Genomic DNA, 14294 nt, shown 5'->3' on the forward strand with positions numbered 1-14294 from the left:
CTTTCTCAAAGATTGCCTTTCCATTTGTATATGTATCTATGTGAAAATTATGTGAATGAATTGTGTACTAACAAGCCTTATTAAGAAGTTCTATAGATATGTCAAAAGTAAATGTGATGGGTAATTAGACCATCAAGCAAACTTTGTCTCAATGGAAGCGATAGGGTGGATTATTGATTTACCCTACAATAGGGTGGTCTAAGTAAGTTGAGAGGTTTTGTTGAGATAGTTGTAATGGAACTTTTGTGTAGATGCAAGTTGAGAGAGAGAAGAGATAGAGACACACGATTTGTGGTACTGAAGAGTGTACCTCAATAATGATTTTAGATAGGTATATGTACTATGTACAACCTCGCCCTTGCAGGCGGACATCGGCAGTGCCCTTTATCCCAACAAACTTTGCCTTAAAGGAAATGTGCCCAAAGGTAGAGGAAAAGAATCAGCTAAGTCTAAGTATGTACAAAGCTGAAGAGACTATACCTATCCAATACCCATCATCTGCCAGCAATGGCAAACCTCTCTACTGAAAGACCTTTCATGAGAAGGTCCATAGGGCTATCATCAGTGTGCACCTTGACCATCTCAATGCTCTTATTGTCAAGTACCTCTTTGATGAAGTGGTACTTCACCTATATGTGTGAAGCTCAACAAACCAAACGTGATATCCATAATGCTTCTTTGCCTGCCTTAGTGGCAGCCACATAATCTGCCTCCATAGTAGACAATGCAACACACTTCTGGACCTAGATATCCAAGAGACAGATCCCCCTGTGAAGTTAAACACATACCCTGTAGTAGACTTCTTGCAGTTCGTAAAGCCAATGACAGATGTCTTCTGCTTACCAAAGAAGATGCACAAATCCTTTGTGCCCTTGAGGTATCTCATAATACCTTTCATTTCTTCCCAATGCTTCTTGCTAAGGTTTGTCATGTACCTGCTAACCATTCCCACTACAAAGGTAATTTGGACGTGTATCACCCATAGCATACATCAAACTGCCAACAACTAAAGCATACATAATCTTGGCCATGTCAGCCAGCCTTTTCATCATTAGATGTAGGGTTGTTCTTTGCACTGAGTTTCACATATGGAGGCAACGAAACTTTGATTGCTTTCCCCCCTCCATATTGAAATGCTGCAAAATCTTGGATGCAAACTCCTCTTGAGGTAGATAGAGTAACCCCTTCAATCTATCTCTGAGTATTCGCATCCCAAGAATGTGATTGGCATCACCAAGATCCTTCATGTCAAAGCTGCCATGAAGACTTTGCTTCAATGAATCCAAGGCATGAGTATCCCTGCCAGCAATCAACATGTCATCAACATACAAAACTAAGATAATCAAACTGCCATCTACTACCTTCTTGGTGTACAAGCAATGATCAACTTGACTTATTTGAAAGCCTCGAGACTACATGAAAGTATCAAACTTATGATACCATTCCCTTGGTGCATGTTTCAACCCATACAAACTTTATTTCAGTTTATAGACCATCGTCTCTTTGCCTTTAGCAACAAAACCTTCAGGCTGCTGCTGCATATATATGTCCTCATGCAGATCACCATATAAGAATCCAGTATTTACATCCATCTGTATGAGCTCCATATCGTCAGCTGCAACCAAGCCTAAAATGGTTCTTAGAGTAGTCATCTTGGCTACGGGAGAGAAGGTCTTGCCAAAATCAATTCCATGTTCTTGCTTATACCCCTTTGCAACTAACCATGCTTTGTACTTTGGTGAAGAATCAAAAGTGACCTTCATCTTGTAAACCCACTTGCATGGAAGATTTTTTTGCCCTTTAGGCAGCTGCACCAAGTCCCAAGTACCATTCTTATCAAGTGATTCCATTTTTTACCACATGGCCTTGAACCACTTCTTGATGTCCGTTCTAGTCATTGCTTCCTTGAAGCATGATGGCTCACCACAATCCATCAACATGATATAATTTGCATCATAATGTGCACCAGGAATAAACCTATTTGGCTTCCTTGATGGTTAGGTTGACATATGCAGCAAAGGTTCTGCATTTGCTGGCTGTTGGGCCTGCAAATTTGCATTTATAGGTTGCTTTCCTGAAATATGGGCCTGTAATTCTACATGTATAGGTTGCTGTCCGGAAATATGAGCTTGCAATTCTGCATGTACAGGTTACTGTCCTGAAATTCTAGCATGCTGTCTTGATAGTTCAAGCTGTCCTAACTGCATGTTTTCAGGCTAAAACTGTGGTGTATCATGGGCAATACCTTGTTGGTCATTTCTAGCACCATTTCTTGCATTTTAAGGAGTATTTACAGCATGTATATGTTGTTGTCCACTGGTCACAAATGGCTATCTAAAAGGTACATCCTCCCTGAAAACAATCCTCTTGACTTCCTCAGTCTTCTCAGGCTACTTATGCATGCGATCTTCACGAAAGATGACGTCATTATTGCATACTATATTTTTTTTCTTGGGATCCCAAAGTCTATACCCCATCTCACCCTCGTCACTGTATCCTAGGAATATGCATTTACGAGAATTTGGTTCCAGTTTGCTGCATTCTTCTTTCCGCATGTGCACAAAAGGCTCGTACCCAAACACTCGCAAATGAGCATAAGAAGGTGGCTTGGCCGACCACTCTTCCTGAGGGACTCTCCCCCCCAAAGACCTGTTCGGTGACCTCTTAATAAGATGAACAGCTGTCATAACAACCTCTGCCCAAAAGCCATGGGGTAATGCAACATGAGACAGCATCGTACGGACCTTATCCTATATGGCCCGATTCATGCACTTTGCAACTCCATTTTGGGGTGGATTATGAAGGTTAGTGAGCTCCCTCTTTATCAGCTTGCTGTCACAAAATGCCTGAAAGGATTTGGACACATGCTCCCCACCGTTGTCAGAGCAAAGAAACCCAAGTGTCTTATCAGTCAAGTTCTCAACCAATGCTAGGAATTTCTGAAACTTGTCAAGTACTTCGTCCTTGCTACGAATAGGGTAAACCCATACTTCCAAGTAGCATGATCGGGAAATGTGACAAAGTATTTCTTTCCTCCTAGAGATAACCCTAGCATCTAACATACATCATAATGTACTAACTCTAGAGGCAAATATTTCAGTGAAAGAGACTTTTTATATTGGATCTTTAGGATGTCTTAATGCATGAAAATCCCATTTATCAAGGTATCCAATCTAAACCAAGAAGCAAAAGTTTTTTATGGGCAAGTTTCTCCAAATAAAGGAGCTTGCACGTTCATCAAAAGAATCCAAGGGTAGCAACAAATAGTTGCAAAGGAAGAAGGCTAAGATCAATGTGATGATTAAGCTCAATAAGAACAATCACTCAAGATAGAGAGTCACACATAGATGTCTTCCCTCAAGAACTAATTGAACTTCTATCCAAGGGAGGAGATGAGATTAAAGCTATACTAGGAGAAAGTTTGGTAGTAAAGAGGCCTTATCAAATATCAATCCGTAAGATATTAAGTCAAAATAATAGCTCAAGAAATTATCGGATCAATGACATTGTTGTGGGGAGTACTGGTCTTGGTCTAAAAGAAGAAAGATGGAACCCTTTGCCCAATTACCATAGGCTAAACGAAGTGACAATGGAGAAGAAATACCCAATTCCTAGGATTGATGAGCTTCTTGATAGATTCTATCTTCAAAGGGCATAGATATTCTCTAAGATTGATCTAAGGTTGGGTTATGATCAAATCATGATCAAAGAAGAAGAGACTTTGAAGATTGCCTTCAATGCAAGGTACAGGAACTATGAATTTATTGTAATGTCCTTTGGATTGATTATTCTTGTTTTCTTTAATGATATCCTAAGCTATGCTAAAGAAGAAGAAGAACATGAAGAATAGCTCTGAATTGTGTTGGAAACACTAAGGATGCACAAGCTCTATGCTAAGAAGAGCAAGTGCACATTCTTCAAGTTGGTAGAGTACCTTGGATTCATAGTATCTGAGAAGGCAATCATAGGAGACATGGCCAAGGTCAAGGATGTTTAGATATGGCCACCTTGGAAATTGATTAAGGAAGTATGAAGCTTTGATATCAAGTCTTTATCAAAGATTATGCTTTGATTTTTGTGCCCGTCATCAACTTGCTAAAGAAATAAACTTACATTCTGTGAATCCTAATTGACCAATCTAGCTTTGAGAGACTCCATGTCTCATTCTAAAGCTTCTTGGGTCTAAACTTGGAATTTGAGGTCATAATAGATGCAATATCCCTTGCATTAGATTGTGCCCTTATGCAAGAGGGACACCCAATGACCTAATCCTCAATGAAGCTAAAGATATATGAGAGGAATCATGCTACTCATGGTTTAGAACTATTAGCTGTGATTCATGCTCTCAAGTTATGGAGATACTACTTGCTCAAATGGATATTTACTTAGCTAGAGCTAAATATAAGTCAATGAAGGTGGATTGAGGTCTTACAAGAATATGAATTAGAGTTCAAATACAAATCTAGTAAGGAGAATGTAGTTGTGGATGCACTAAGCCACAAAGCATTCCTCAATGCTCTCATCTTGGAGAAACCTTCAAGAGCCAAATTACTAGCTTCTATAGTGACCATGCCAAGTAACCTCATCATCTAGAAGACAACAAAAGAAGCAATGAAGGACCCAAAATACCATCTATTAAAAAAACATTCTCAACTTAAAGATCAAGATCCTAAGTAGTGGCTAAAATATTGAGACTTCTTTATCAAGGAGGATCTTCTGTACTTCAAGAGAAGAGTATGCATCCCTAGTAGTCAAGAAGTGAAAAAGAAGATACATTGGGAAGCCCATGACTCCCCATTCTCAAGATACCCTAGCTATGCTAAGATACATAATGCAATTAGGAAGAACTATCATTGGGAGAAGCTAAGAGGTGAATACTTAGGCATGCCATTAAATGCCTAAACTACCAAAGGGTGAAAGCAGAGCGTTTCAAGATTCCATGCAAGCTTCAACCATTTGACATTTCTCAAATTAAGTGGGAATTCATTAGCATGGACTTCATGGTAGGGTTACCCTTAATCCAAGGATAATACAACTCTATTATCATAATTGTAGATATGCTAACAAAGATTTCCCATCTTCTTCCCATCTTCTTCCCATCAAGACAAACTATAAAGCTTCAAATATTGCAAGGTTGTTTGTCAAGGGGATATTTAGACTTCATGGTTTGCAAAAAAGAATAATTAGGGATTGAGATTCTCTATTCACTTCTCAGTTTCAGAAGAGCTTATTTGGGGCTATTGGAATAAACTATGTTTTTGTACATCTTATCACCCACAAATTGATAGTTAGACAAAGTGATTCATTCAAGTCATAGAGGATATATTAACATCATGTTATTATAGGGAATGTAAGCAATGGATGCAATATCTACCCTTAGTAGAATTTTCCTACAATGCTTCTTATCACCAAAGTATCAAAATGATTCCACTTTGGGCTTTGTATGGGTAAGATTGCCTCACTTCACGCAACTTCTTTGACCCCACTTGAAAGGTGGAAGCCTCCAAGTAAATGTTAAAAGAGTTGGATGAGTAGGTTAGAGCCATTAGACATTATATTTGAGCAATTAAGGACTACTAAAAGGATTATGCCAATCTTGGAAGACAAGAATGGATCTTCAAGGAAAGGGACATTGTGTTTCTCCATGTCGTCCCAAAGAAGAGCTCACTATCCTTGGGGGAATTCAAGAAGCTAAGTACAACATATTATTGTGGACCTTACAAGATCCTCAAGTGCCTAGGAACAAATGCATATAAAATACAAATTCTTGAGAATTTAAGAAACCACAAAATTTCCATGTTAATTTATTGAACTTGTATGTACTCAATCCTAAGCATATTCTTGATGATCAAGTTGTAATGCCAAGCCAAGGAGTCCTTGAGCTTCAACTTGAGAAAATAATTAATCTTTAAAAAAAGATACTAAGGAATGGAACCCTTAGAGAGCACCTCATCCAATGGGCTATCCCAAAGAGGATGCTACTTGGATTAATGAAGAAACCTTATATAAACATCACCCCTAGTTTTTCTCAAGATGAGAATATCTTGATTTCTTTAAGGGAGAGAGGACTTAGGTAGAGGGAAAGTATAGGAGCTAAATAGGAGAGCCAAGGCAATGAGCTCATTGATATCCATGATCTTGAAGGGCTACATCAGCACATTCCCTACTCATCTCTCCACCATCCTTATCAATCTTCCCTCACTCCATTTACCTACCCTCAATCTATCATCTCTCTATTTGAATTCACTATCTACTCTTCATCACTATCACGTCCCCATTCATTTTATTCTACATTCCCAACCTACCCAAGGATACAACAAGCCTTCAATTTTCAATATCTAGAAGTATCACATTACTCCCTTATCATTCCACTAAGATCTCTCTAAGAATTTCTCTCCTTTCCAAGCCAAGATATCCCATCTATATTGTCAAACTCCATAAACTCCCTTTTTGACTTGTCCTTTTTATCTTGCCAAGCTCTATTTCAAGGGTGTACGAGTTTTAGAAGGCTCTACAAGGACCAAAGAAGGAACAAGTTGAGTTGGAATGTGTTAGAAGAGTTTTGTATGTCTGTAATGGCCCCCAAGGAAAGGAGCATTAGAGCCAACCAAGAGATTGCATGAACGAATGAGGTTCCCATCACACCGACTCAAGCCTAAATGTCCATCTTGTATTTAGAAATTGCATTCTTGATACAATAGTAGTTGAAGAGTATTGATCAATAAATAAATACCATAAGATAATTGTTTATGTTTTGAGGATCCTTATGGATACCTCAAGACTTAAGTGGATGGACGATAAAATAGTTTCCTAGAAGGGAATTTCCATAAGGAGCATCCCCTCCTACGATGGGACTAAGCCCACACACAATATGCTATTTAAATTTGTTAGACTGTCTTTACTTGTGACAACGAAACAATTGAGTATAAGAAATCCATTGTTAAAGCTATAGTGAAAATAACACTAGGTTTAATACTCAGTCTTTGATAAAAGGAAGTGAATAAGATGGACATTATGTAAAATGTCATCATTTCAAGCTTGAAGGGAACGTAGGCCTGAGAAGGTCAAAATAACATTGAAAATACATACTCAATGAGGTCTTATTCTTCAAAAGGATTGACTAGTAAAGTATTGATATCTTAGTCAAGAATTATTATCTCCTTGGCTAGTAAGGTATTACCCTCATTGTGATGCTTAAGATGAAATAGTTAGAGAGGAACTTAAAATCTCTTAGAGGATCTCCCTTTCAAGATCCCCTCACAAAGAAAGGTTTCCCATGACCCAAGAACAAAATGTTGTGATAGATTCTTGTAACTAGAAAGAAGTAGGGGCTAAGGTTGAGGATGACCTAAGGCATCATTGAGATATGAACTTGGACTTAGAAATGATGGAAGCTCCAAGAAGATCCTAGGCTAAACTATAGATGCCATAGCATTGTCAAGATTAAATTTTCTCAAGAAACATGGATTAAGTTCATGACAAATTGATCGATTGAATGGAACTGCATGTTAGAAGGTACAACACCTAGATGGATTCTTATGCATAAGTTGTATTGCAACATTTGCTTGATGTATTAGAGAAAGGTTTGTTTAATTGATTGTGTATTCTAAGTTATGAAATATCAACACATGCCCATTTTGGAGATGCATGCTAGACCTCCCCTAGGGTTAGCCATCAAGCTCTTCACCAAGGAGTTGACTATTTTCTCTGGATACTAGGATTGACATCAAAAGTGAGAGATCTCTCCAAAGGGAGACTATAGGAGGTTAGGAGGAATCAAGGGGCTAGGGTCGAGCCCTAGCTATAATTTCTTAGGCATGTTAGGACTAATCTAATCCTCATAAGCTTATTTGGTGGTAAAAGGCCCAAATGCTGCTAAGGTTTTGATCGCATGCAAAATTGCCAACATCTCTTGTTCATAGACATGTAGTTGACGTTCCTTGTCATCAAGCTTGCAACTTTCATATGCTATAACTCCATGGTCTTGATACAAAATAGCCTGAACTTGTCTTTCACTAGCATCCACACATATAATGAATTCCTTAGAGAAATCCGGGCATACAAGAATAGGTGCTAAAACTAATAGAGGTTTCAGCTCATTGAAGCTCTTGTTGGCTATGGAGTCCCAAAAGAAAGCCTCTTTCTTCAACCTATCGGTCAAAGGACCTGCTTCATGAGCATAATTTTTGATAAACCTCCTATAGAATGAAGATGATCCAAGGAAACCTCTCAAGGAAGTAGAATTCTTAGGAGTAGGCCACTCTTTGACACATTTCACCTTGTTAGGATCCACATGAATGCCTTGCTCTCCCACAATGTGACCCAAGTATTCCACTTCATCTTCCATGAAAGAACACTTTGAAATTTTGGCAAAGAGCATGTGTCTTTGTAATGTGTCAAAGACCTCTTGCACATGCATTAAATGCTCATCCTTGGATTTGCTATAAATGAGGATATCATCAAAGAATACAAGGATTGTTTTGAACAAGAAAGGCTGCAATATCTTATTCATGAGTGCTTGAAAAGTAATAGGCGCATTTGAAAGTCCAAATGGCATGATCGAGAAGTGGTATAACCCTCTTTCAGTCTTAAAGGCTGTTTTATACTCATCCACTTCCTTCATTCGAATTTGATGATAGCCCGAAATCTTGGTGAAAACCTTTGTATCTTTGAGCTCATCCAAGAGGTCATCAATGAGAGGAATCGGGTATCTATTCTTCACAGTGGACTTGTTAAGCTCCCTACAATCAATGCACATGCAAAAAGATCCATCTTTATTCTTAACCAAGAGAACAAGAGAGGCAAACATAGATTGACTTGGTTGAATTAAACCCATTTGCAACAACTCTTTAACTTGTCTTTCCACTTCTTCCCTTTCAAACTTTGACAAGAGATAGGGAGGTTTGTTGATTGGTTTTGGTTTGGGCAGCAAGTCAATAGGGTGGTCTACCTCTCTCTTTGGAGGCAAAGATGATGGTTGCTGAAATAAATCTTTGTATTCCTCCAATAGCACTTTCATTCTTGGATCCTTTTGCTTTGAAGAAGATGATGGCTTATTTGATGACTGCTCTTCATCCACTTTTGCAAGCAAAAGAGTGAATATGCATGACCTTGCATTGATTTCTTTACGCATCTTCTTCATAGAGAGGAGTTTCATTTGTTTTTGACAAATGTCCTTCAATATTATAGGCTGTCCATTCCATTGGAATTCCATTAGCATGTTTTGCAAGTCCAAAGAAAAATTTCCAATGGTTTTCAACCAATTGTAGCCAATGACAATATCTATGGGACCCATTTCAAAGTGATCAAGTCCACTTCCATAATGCATGAAGGAGATAGAGTAGTAAGAGTGTGTAGACATACTTCATTACTTGATTCATAAGCTCCATTAGCAACTTGAATCTTCAACAACACTTGCATTTGTTGAGGAATTAATCTCAACCCATGCAAAGATTTGTATTAATGAAGCTATGGGTGCTGCCCGTATCAATCAAAAGGTGAACTTTTCTACCATTGATCAGCCCCTCAAGTCTAAGGGTATTTTCTCCTTTACAACTTATCCATGCATCATGAGAAATTGCACATAAAGAACCACCCGGATCAAAAGGAATCTGTCCACAATATTGTAAAATTCATCATTATTTCCTTCATCTTCGTCATGCATTTCTTCAACCATAGGGTTTGCTTCCGCTTGAAATACATTTCCCTCTTTACTTTCATCCTCATCTGACTCATCCATGATGACAAATTTAAGCTTGCTATTTTTGGATTTTCATTTTAGCCTATGGTCTTGTGTCTATGTTCTCCACACTTGAAACATAACCCTTTTGCCTTCATGTCTCTAATTTGTTCATTTGAAAGAACTTTGCTGTAAGTGCTGTTATGAGATCCCTTTTGTGCATTTTGAGCCCTTGCAAAGCTTTGTTTTTCTTCAACCATTGGTCTATAACTATTTTCTCCACTTGGTTTTGATCCATAGATTGGATATGTAGGAACTTCTGTAATTACTGCTGTAGGTACTAGTTCCATTGCCTTCTTGCCTATAAACATCCCTTTGCTAGCTAAAATGCGCTCCAACCCTTGAAGGTTGATTAGGTAACAAATACCCCACACTTTTTGGCTGAACTCCCATCGAATATCTTCTATATTTATGCCCATACATTTCAACATATAAAATGGCTTCATGAATTGTCTTGGGCTGCATTGCACCTACTTCCGAAGAGAGGGCTGAATCTAGACCAAAGATATATTTGTTTAACTTGGCTAAATCATCAATTCCTTCAATGCACATAGAAAGATTAAGGAACATGTTAGAGTAATAATGAATGGAAATGCCTCGCTATTGAAGACCATACCATCTTCTTTGCAATCTTTCTTTTTCCATTGGAGAGACAAACACTTCCAACATTGCCTTCTTAAAATCCTCCCAAGAAGCAAAATTGTGACCAACTCTTTGCATATATCTCCACCATGTATGTGCGTAGCCTTCAAGATGGCGTGTTGCAAAATAGATCTCGACTTCATCATGGCCAAGGAAAAGTGTGAAGTGCATCTCTAATTTGTTTACCCCTTCTTCCCACTCCATTGGAGATGCATCACCCCCCTTGAAGTTGGAAATGGTAATCTTTTTTTGGTACTCCCTTTCATTATAGGTTGGCTGGAAATTGTTGGAGTGCTGCCCAAAAGACGATTGCCTAAAAAAATCTCTATTCATTGAATCTCTTGCAAAAGAGTTTGGTCTAGGATTATTATCACCATGATTCGGTTGTCCCAATCCAAAAGAATGATGCTGTCCATTAGTGGGCTGACCATAAAATGACTTATCTTTGTTGGTGAAATCATGAAATGACCTTCCTTCATCAAATCTTCCACTCTTATCATGAAAGTCTGATTCTTTTTGCTTGATGGTGGATTGAGAGGGAAAATATTTGTAGCAGGGGTCACATCCATGAAGCTCCTCATTCTCTTCTTCTGTTATGTTCTCCTCTTCTTCATAAATAGCCTCACGTCTTGGATTGAATTGAGGACGAGCATGGTGCTTTGATGATATTGGTGGCTAGTAATGTGTACTCCTCAATGTAGATGGTCTCCTTTCTCAAAGGTTGACATAATAGGCTGATCAATCCCCTTTCCTTTCATATTGAAGGGTTGGATTGAAGAATTTTCAATATGAATAGTGGGTTCATTTGGTGTAGAAGATGTGGGTCGAGTCTTCAAATCCTTGATAGTTGCTACTACATCCTCAAATCCACTCTTCATGAACTTGACCAGCTGCTGAAGTCCTTCATCCACTTTGTTGGATGTATTCTTAGTCTTTTCCAAAGTTTTGGAAATTTTCTCATATTGATCATGCATCTCAATGTTCAACATTCGCATCTTTCTTGAAAGCATGTGCTCTTCAAAAGGTTCGTGAGACAAGGGATTTCCATCACTACCTAATCGTGCACTATGGGCATTACCAATGCTTACATCATCATCTTGTTGGTAATGATTGAGGACTTCATTAGTGTTGTTTTTATTTTTGATGTATTCTCTGATATCTTCTTGAATGGTCTCCATGACTTGATATTTTCTCTTGTGTTTGGCCATTAAGGATCAGTGCTGTCAAAACTGTGGGGAAGAAAACTATCAATAACTTGCTCAGTATTGAGCCTATGCCAATGGTTTATTGATCCAAACAAAGATTATATATTAGGGATACTCTAGATTTAGCAAGATCTCAGCTTGCAATAGGGTATATGGGTAAAATGAACTCAAACAGTGCACCCCTATCAGCCTCTGTCTATGTGCAATCCATTAGACCTCTTGTCAATAAATTGGCCATAACGTTTAATCCCAATGTCCAATTACTAAAATTTTTAATTCAAATGAAAGCTTAACATCCCCGCTTCAAATCAAGCTATCAAGATCCAAAATTAGATCATGACATAATTTTTTATAATAGAAATTGTGTACTTGTCCAGTGAATTCCTGCATCCTGTTAACACCCTGTAGAAGCCCTATTTCACCCTGAAATGAAACTTGTATTACTTGTAGACCTCCAAAGAAATTAATAAAATTGTGATGGGATGTAAGGCACCTGTAAGTATCTAGTAAACACCTGAAAATGATATGTACTTGTTTGAAAGACTTGTATATCTGCCCAAGGATGTCACAAACTGCCTTGTTCGGTACCCCTAGTCTTCAAATCTTCATCCACTCTTTCCCAAGTGGTCTTCCTTGGTCCACCTATGGTGAGGGATAAAACAATAGGACGATGGGCACCTAAATGGGCTTTGAAACTCCGAAAGGTGTGCAAAGTTCCTGCCGGGCCAGGTTGTGTACCCCTACGGAGTCTTATATAGCAAGGGAGGGTTACCTCTCTTTTGTCTTGCTATCTTGTCTGGCTTCGACCTTTTCCTCGGTCGGAATATATATAGCAAAGGTTATATTCTATCGATCAAAGTATGATGTGCATGGTTGAATCAAAATCTTGCCATTTCATGATATGCAAGAACAAAATGGAATAGGACTGAATTGAAATGAATATGGGTAAGGAATACCTACAATAGTGACTCACTGCTTTACAATTCTATTCCACTTACTGATTGATTCTTATTTTTAGCCATATTGCATTCAATCACATCAAACAATTCAGGGTTAGGATTAGCACAAATTTTCCAACAAATGGAAGGAATTAGCAACAATTGGCTACTATTTTTTATTGGGTAATGAAAAGAATTCATCATGACATCATTTAGTCGTAAGTTGGGTTTATATGCAATCAAATGGTAATTCTCAAATGGGATTACTCTTAATTATCCCTTTTCAACAAATGGATGGCTTAAAAAATTGGATTATAAAGGGATTAAGAGCAAAAATAAGAGATACCTCTTGCATTGTTGAAGTAGATGATTATGGAAACTCCAATACCCATATGAGACTTGAAATTCTTGAACTCCCACTTGATGTAGCCAAGAAAATTCTCAAATTACAATACCCATGAGGAATATGTAGCTCATAGACTCCAATTTCTCTTCAAGAAAGCTCCAATATCCAAAAGCTTGATAGAAGTGATCCTTATAGCCTAAATGTGGCTAGAGATTTGAAAGGGAATCAATAATAAGCATCAAAAAGGTAGAAGACTTCAATCCTTGATGGATAACTCTTCCATTGTAGCACATAAGCTTGCATATGTTACGTATACACTTGCAATGCCAAGAAGAAGCCCTATTCTTGCAATATTGATACAAGACCATGAATTCTTGATATAATCCCGTGCATAGAAGCTTTACGATGCATCAAGAACCAAAAGACCCATGAAAACATGCTTCAAAGATAAAAATGTTGAAAATTCAAGTGGCTGCCCTGTTTTGACTCATTTCAAGAGTAGAAGTACTATAATCTTGCAAGAAATCTTCAATGTCGGTTCAATGAGTGCTCAAGAAGCTCAAGGATGCTTGTTAGAACAAAAGCCCTCTGATCTATTGAAGAAATTCCAAAGAAGACTCACTGCTGTCACGAATCTTTCATAGCCAGGATTTGGAAGGTCAAGAATGATCAAGAGAGTGGAAATAGAATTGAATACTTGTTGAAATGTTTGAGTAATTAATCCTTGTTGAAGTATGCAATAGCCATAGACAAGCTTAATGGCTGAATTTTTTGTGGAGTAAAAGATGCTGAAAATCAACGCAATTTGTGCAAACTGCTCCTCTTGTCCTGGATGATCAAGATTGCTTAAGCTAAGCAATAGACTGCTCTACATGAAGCTTGTGGCATAAAGAATCAAGTCTTGGTGTCTCATCAGTGAGTAATGACCATTGGAAGAAGATTGAAGCAGTAGAAGCCATGGATTCTTGAAGAAAAGCTTGAGAAGAGGAGAGAGAAAGTTTGCTTCTCAAAAGTAACTCTTCTTTTACCTCATTTAGTCACTATAGGTTATCCTTTTGTCCAAGAAGACTCCAAAATGACTTCCAAATGAACCATGACATGCTAAAATGGCCTTGAGTCCACCATTTTTCCTTCAGACTCCTTCAAATTCCACCAACTTAGTCCTAACTTGCTGAAGAACACTTCCACTAGTCACGATTTGAATTGTACCAAACCATATGACCAAATCTTGGTACTCCAGTTACCTGTTTCCTGTCCTTGTGAGGACTAAATTCTCCAAGAAAATGACTCTTCCCATGGATCAAAATCCATGATCTGATACCAATGTAATATACTAGTTCTTACAGTAAGTCAAATAACTAGAAATTTATGAATTATACCATGCTTGCAAAGAAATACAAGAAATACACCATGTTTGTAAGGAA

The sequence above is a fragment of the Lygodium microphyllum genome, chromosome 1, assembly GCF_053477565.2.
Source record: "Lygodium microphyllum isolate KBCC chromosome 1, Lygodium_microphyllum_v1.1.10, whole genome shotgun sequence".
Lineage (NCBI taxonomy): Eukaryota > Viridiplantae > Streptophyta > Polypodiopsida > Schizaeales > Lygodiaceae > Lygodium > Lygodium microphyllum.